Genomic DNA, 8,022 nt, shown 5'->3' with positions numbered 1-8,022 from the left:
TAAGGTATTGGCCTTTAGGGTTCTGAATAGGAATTGGTTGCCAGTTCCAATTTCCATGAGTGTCTCCTGCGTTTTCTAAGATTCAATGATAGTTTGAGGTTTTACTTTTAGGCCTTTGATCCATTTAGAGTTAATTTTTGTGTATGGTGATAGGTAGGGGTCCTGTGTCAATCTTCTTCAAGGGATCAGTCAGTTTTCCCAGCACCATTTACTGATTAGATTCTCCTCTCCCCAGTGGCTGTTGTTGGAGGCTTTGTCATAGATGAGTTGGTTGAGAAATTGGGGCTTTTCTTTGCCCATTTTTAAATCAAATTGTTTGTGTTATTGTTATTGAGTTGTGGGAGTTGCTTAAATATTCTGAATATTAATCTCTTATCAGATATATCATTTGCAAATATTTTCTCGCATTCCATAGGTTGTCTTTTTGATTTTTTGGTTGTCTCCTTGAATGCACTGAAGTTACTAAATTTGATGTAGTCCCATCCATTTTTGCTTTGATTTCCCGTGCTTTTGGTTTCATATCCAAAAGATTATTCCAAATCCAATGTCAGGAAACTTTCTCCTACATTTTCTTCTAGGAGTTATGTAATTTTCGATCTTATTTTAAAGTCTTTCATCTATTTGTGTTAATTTTTGTATATGGTACCAAGTAAAGATCCAAATGTATTCTTTTGCATGTGGATATCTAGTTTTCTAAAATCTATTTGTTGAAGTTGTTGTCCACTCCCATTGCATGTTTTTGACAAGTTTATTGAGGAATACACAACGGTTTATTTCTCAGCTCTCTATTCCGTTCCATTGATCTATATGTACAAGGGGGCACTGAAAAAACTCAGAATTTATTTATAAAATATTGTGGATTAATTTTTATATGTTTAAGTTTTGGTCACCTTCAAAGTACTCTTCGTTCGATGCAATACACCTATTATAATTCTCTCTCCACAGCTCAAAACAGTTTTTGACCTCATAAATTTTGATGCTGTTTTTTGTTTCACTTCTTCTACATTGACAAACCGTTTTCCTCTGAGGATTTTTTTTTCTTTTCTGAGGAAACAACAACAACAAAAAAGTTGCTGAGACAGAGTGAGTAGGGTGGGTGGGGCATAAGGGCCATGCCATTTTTGGTCAAAAACTGCTGAACACTCAGCGCAAGTGGGTAAGTGTGCTTATAAATCACCCATTATGAAATGAGTAAACACCTTGAAAGAATCTCCACATACACAAAAAAATTCGCTGAAGCCCAAGCATCCGCTCACAACAACACTAGCTGGTACACTGATTGAAATGGGTTCCTAGAACACTAACTTAGTGGAGGAAACCTGTACTACAAGGGAACCACACTCCTTAAAATAATTCCAGTTATTTTTTTTTTTTTAGTCCCCTCTCATCCCTCTCGTGTGTTTTAATGCCAGTAACACATCATCTTGATTACTGTGGCTTTGTAGTATGTTTTGAAATAAGGAAATGTGAAGTCTCTAATTTTAGCTATTCAGGATACCTTGAAATTTGACATAAATATTAGATGTTTTTTCTATTCCTGCAAAGAAGTGGCATTGAGAGTTTGCTAGAAATCACATTGAATCAAATCTGTGGATTAATTTAAGTAGTGCAGACATGTAACAGTAGTAAGTTTTCCTATCCATAAACACAGGACATCTTCCCATTTATTTGCATCTTCTTTGGCTTGTTTAAGTAATGTTTTGTAGTTTTATTGTACAAGTCTTTTATCTCCTCAGTTAAGTTTATTCCTAATCACTCCCTGATTTTTACACTTTTTATAAAGCCACAGTAATTAAGCGATGTGGTATTGGTACACAAATAAATCAGTAAGATAAAATAGAGAGTCCAGAAGTAGAATCACCCATATATGTTCAGTTAATATTTGACAAAAGTCCATGGGTTATTCAATGGAAAAAGCATAGATTGAAGTTATAAGTTTTTAGTATATATTACATTTGTAAAAATTAGAAAACCATCAATTCAGTACAAGTGATCAAACTGGTCTTATGGGCAGTTATACTATAAAGTTATCTAATAGTCAATTTAAAGTTAATATGTCACAAATATAGTTCTTTAACATCTTCATATGCAACTCCAATATGTATCTTTCTAGTTACTCAGGAATGATCTTAATTTAGAAGTCATTCCTAACGTCTGTTTTCCTTACCCACTACATAAAATTTATCAAGTTTAGTGAAAACTACTTTATAATATGTTCAGAATCTGATCATTTCTTATAAAGTTTACTACAACAATCATAGTTTCAACCCTAATCAGCTCTTGCCTGAAAAATCACAATGGCTTTCTAGCTGGTCTCTCTGTACTCATTCTCACTCCTCTACAGTTTATTCTCTGCAAAATTGACACATTGACCTTTAAAAAATCTAAATTAGGTCACTTCTGTCCTCTGCTTATGACCCAATAACAGCTTTCTTCAATATTTATATTAATATCCAAGAATTTTCACAGGATTATAATGCTCATTATATCATAAAGTGGTTACATTTCTATTATTAAAATGGCAAAATTTAATGAGCTTTCTTTAATAACAGATTTATACTTTTGAAATATGAATTTGGTCTTAAATTCATACAGAGAAAGAATGTGACATGTGTGTACATTATTTTAATAGCTCATCGTATATATTGCACCTATAACAGTTCCTGGCATGAATTATGTGCCTAATAAACATGAATTAAATAAGTATATAAATTAATGAATGGGGATGTAATTATGCATAAGTGTAAATGTCGATTAGTCTATTTCTTTTTTTCCCTGAGCATCAAATTACTGAACACATCTTAATTTAACTTGTAATAGTATTCATGCTATAGGATGATACAAGATTGTTTTATAAGTTTTAGGTAGTGAGTAAAACATTGTCATAATCATGCCAGAATGCATCTCTCCATAAAAAGATCTTGTAAACACAGAGATATACAAATAATGGCACAAACTAAGTAACAGATACCTAAATTGTGTACACATATACATAACATCACATATGTAGTTATCTCCATACTACCTAGTCCTCATTAACAAATTCCGTATGTCGCTCCCAATTCTAGACAGTAACCAGTCGTCATTGAATTATAGAGATACCAAGGATATAGTATAAGGAAAACATAAATCATTGTGCAAACCAAAGCATAAAGCTGAGAATGATTCATTATCTTATCTATTAAGGCAGTAGTTCTCCTTGTGTAGTATGGAACCTCCAGGGGCACTAAGATATTTTCAGGAAGTCTGTGAGGTCAAAATTTCATATTAATACTAAGATGTTATTTTGCCTTTTTGCCCTCATTCTCTCATGAGTGTACTGTAGAATTTTCCAAAGGCTGCATGAAATGAGATATTGCAATAAATTGCAAACAGAAGCAGATACCAGAGCTTAGCTATCCTCTATTAAACCAACAACTCAAAAGATTTGCAAAAATATTAAAAATGCCATTTTCACTAAATTTTTGGAGAAAGTATATTTTTTGTAAAATATATTTTTAGTTAATATGTAAAAGGTTTACTAACCATATTTTAAATGAAGTAATTAATCAATATTATACTAGTCATTTTAATTTCTAATATGGTAAATATCAATAGATATAATCCATGCAAACAAAAGCTCTTTGATGGCCTCAATATGCTTTAAGCATATAAAAGACTCTTGAGATAACATAGAATGAAAAGTGTTATATTAAGAGAACCTCCAAAAGTCTTTAAAAAAATTTTTGTCACTTATCCTCTTTCCAACCCTACTTTCATCAGAATAGAGAAATAATATATTAGGTCACTAGGCAGAAAAAAGATAAAGTCTGAAAAAACCCTTAGTCCAATGCACAAGAAAATTTAGCTACTGTTATTAGCTAAATTTGTTGTTCACAGAATTATGATTTAAAATAAGAAAGTGTTATTTTAACTTCAGTTTTAAGATATGTACCTACTCAGCATAACTAAAAACAAACTAATGGTAATATTTAATTAAATCTAGTCTGTCTATAACATTTTATACTGCTTTTTCACTTCAGACAATTTTGTTAAGTAAGTTTCACCTTAAAAAGCAAATGTAAGAAAAAAAAGCAGTATCAATCTCAAATTCTGGTTTTATATATGAAAAAAAGGAGGGATATCATATTTAAATATAAGGCCAAAGGGCATCAAAATGCCTTATTTGCATTCTCAGGTATTCTTTAAATATTCATTTTCATTTTATAGTACATGGTGGAGGAAGATAATGCTGTTTCACATGCAGATGTACATTTGTATAAGAACTATTGGCAAGACTTCTGTTAAGTGTTGTTGATTAAACAATCATAGCTCGGTAGGGTGATTAACAAATTACTTCCACAAGCCAGGTTGCCTGGCAGTGGTTATTTGCAGTCATTTGTACATATTTGACTTGATTTTACTTACTGTACACTTAGAGGAACACCAAAGAAAAGTGATGCTGAAACATTGTCCAAAAGAGCACTGAAAAATTATGGTAAAATAAGGTAATGAAGATTGCTTTCTTCCTTGGGAGTTACAATCCATTCACCCTAAACACAAACTAGATTTCCAAAAAAATAAAAAATCTTAAAATTACTTACATCACGTATATATATGAGGGGTCTTCAAAAAATGTGTGGAAAATGCATACTATGAAAAATCTGTGCATGGATTCCAAAATGTTTTGCACAAAAATAAACGAATACTAACTTGATATAATATGTGTGAACTGGATATTGTGCGAGGCATTTAGAAGTATAAGATATCACTTTGAAAAGAGCCCCTGTCAGAGCAATATAAAAATTGAAGAAAGATCAAACATCAAATTATGGTAAAGCTTGGGTGGAAAACGATGAAGTTAGTGATGCTTTATGTAACGTTTATGGAGACAATGTCCTAAAGAAGTCAGCAGTTTACAAATGAATAACTTGTTTTAAGGAAGGATGAGATGATGTGGGAAGATGAAGCCCACATCAATTTGCGAGGAGAAGATTCATCCTGTTATGACCTAATTGAACAGGATAAAGATTAACAACATAATCCTTAGCCAAAACCTATAAACATCTCAGTTGGTTCAGCTTCTACAATTCTGACTGAAAAATTAAAGTTGGGCAAACTTATTTGCTTGATGGGTGCCAAAACCATTATGCCCTCCTGGATCAGCTGCAGATTAGAGCAGACCTCTCAAGGGAAATTTTAAAGAACTGTGATCAAGATTCTGAAGCATTTATTTGAAGAATTGTAACAGGAGATACAATATATCTTTACTAATACAATCCTGAAGTCAAAATACAATGAAAGCAAATGATCCTAAGAGGTGGAAGTGGTCTGTTTAAAGCAAAATTGTACAGGTCAAGAGCAAAAGTCATAGCAATAGTTTTTTGGGACGCTCAAGGCGTTTTGCTTGTTAATGTTATGAGATTATTATGTAAAAGCAAGTCAAAGCTTGAACAAAAAAATGCCTGGGAAAGCCTCACCAGAGAGTTCTCCTCCACCATGACAGTGCTCCTGCTCATTCCTCTCATAAAACAAGGGCAATTTTGTGAGAGTTATGATGGAAAATCATTAGGCATCCACCTTAGAGTTTTGATTCAGCTTCTTCTGACTTTTTATTGCTTCCTAATCTTAAAAATCCTACACAGGCACCCATTTTTCTATGGTTTGTAATGTAAAAATGATTACATTGACATGGTTAAATTCCCAGGACCCTCGGTGTTTTAGGGGTGGACTAAATGGTTGGTATCATTGCTTACAAAAGTATCTTAAAACTTGATAGAACTTCTGTTGAGAAATGAAGTTTATATAACAATTTTTATATTATAATTCCATTTTTATTAACTTTTAAATGCCCCTTCATTTTGTGTGTGTGTGTTTGTGTGATTTACTAGTGATAGAGAATTAATACTTGGTAGCATACAACACAGGAAAAATTTACCCTGGAATTATTTGTCAAACTCTGACTTCCTATGAAATTTTAAAGGTCAATAAAGTCACCATGTGCTACATGAAAAAGTCAAATTAAATTGGTGGAGGGAGTAGTGCAACAGATACTGATTAGCATGACAATATGTGGAGAGAAAATTTGTTTTAATATCTTTTAAAAGAGGACTGGTATCCAAGATAAGTCCAAATAAATCCTTGATACAAAAATTTGGGAAATACATAAATCAATAGTAATAATGTGTAGTAATAGAATATCACTGTATTAAGGACAGAAAGCATATAGCAATTAAAATTGAGTAAATACTCAAAACTGATCAGATTATTAATTTCAGTGTTCCAGATAAGATGGCTTTTGCTTATATAAATTTATTGCACATCAAGAAGAAAGATCATATTTATGAAAGGCTGTTGATTTGCAATGGATGTGCAAAAACACTGAAATAACACAAGAAATATTTATAGAACTTACCAAAGTACCATCCAAGGAAGAAGTCTTGACCAGCACATGTTGAAATCTTTTCTTCCTAATTTAATTGTATCATTGTTTTAATATGATGAAATTAAGCAATGGAAATTTATTTTGAAACAAGTTTTCCTTTTTTTGCTGATTAGCCATCTTTTGAGACTAGCTGGTATCAGAACTCTATCTAGAGGAAAACACATTGCTGGTCATGAGAATGCAGTTATGTCATGGCAATTCTGCTGTTTCCCAAACCTCCTATCTGGGCATAATCCCTATTAATTATTTTTTGTGTATGCCTCTAGACATTTTCTATATCTTCATATATCAGAGATTATTTAACAACTAGTGACTAGTATTCTATTATACTAGTTATTTAAGGGATCAAGTTATTTGAGGTTTTGATATGAAGTGTTTCTAATTTTAGAAGAATCAATTGTCTTTTATATTTTAATGTTCCATCTTTTAAAAATTGTTAATATGAGACTGACCCTAGAAGATGGATCTATTTTGAGTGTGATTACTAAATGCTTGAAGTTTCTTAAAGTTGAGTTAAAAAAATATCCTGAATCAGTATAAACTTACCAAGTCATTGTCACTCTGGAAGTTCAGGATGAATCTTAGACACTAGGGTGAGGCTGAGCCTACAAGTCAGGAAAATGCATGAAATCACTAGATTTTGCTAGAATTAAATGAATCGATGTTAAAATTGTATTTAATCATCTATACTAATTTGCAAATATTAGTTTCATTTATAGCTAATGTCTATGTACACCATGACACCACAGGGAAATGTCAGATTTCTTGTTAAGGTTCCCAAATACATCTCCTAATTTCTAAATAGGTTCAAAAGGACTGTTTTTGTCCTAAAGTATCAGGACACAGGATCTCATTGAAGTGAGAATTAAATGGACTTGAATAGACACCAAAATGTTGCTTATATAGTCTAACCAAATAATTTGTTACTAAATCTATGACACTTTACTAAGTTTCCTTTTTATGCCATTTGTAATATACATGTAGTTAAAAGGATACGTTTTGATATAGGCCTGTTTTTGGATAATATCCCAAACCAGGTAAATCTCTATGTATGTGATCTTGAAAGTATAATAGCAAGCATGTCCAACAAATGCTCATATCTACTGGTAAAACTGACTGTCAGTTTTTAGTTGATTTCAAAATCTCTAAAATTGCCTGGTGAAATTTCCAGCTTGTGCTAAACTCCATGCTTGGAAAGATAATACTGACCCTGCACCTGTCAGTGAGGCTGCAGATGGTGCACGTAACACACACGATTGCCTTCAAAACAGGAAGGAGGAGGAGATGAAGGAACAGATTGCTGTGTGAAATGAACACACACGTCCAAAAGGCTAATTATTTGTTCCCTAAAACTATTTCCAGTGTGTTGCATCCTTAAACACCGAGGCTCATTTCTGTGCATCATTAAAAAACCAAAGAAAATTTTCTACAGCAAATGCAATACATAAATACATTGTAGTGTCATTCATCAAAATGCATACTTTATTTCTTTTGGAATTATTTTTGTTTGTGGTAGAGAAATGCAGATTACTGATTAAATTTTCTTACTTAAATTATAAATAGGTGAAACATTTTTCTGCTTTTAGAAAGCTGAAAAA

This window comes from Carlito syrichta, unplaced genomic scaffold, assembly GCF_000164805.1.
Source record: "Carlito syrichta isolate Samal-C Ts95f unplaced genomic scaffold, Tarsius_syrichta-2.0.1 Scaffold304705, whole genome shotgun sequence".
NCBI lineage: Eukaryota > Metazoa > Chordata > Mammalia > Primates > Tarsiidae > Carlito > Carlito syrichta.
The sequence above is the reverse complement of the archived record's forward strand: the minus strand, read 5'-3'. Positions refer to the sequence as shown.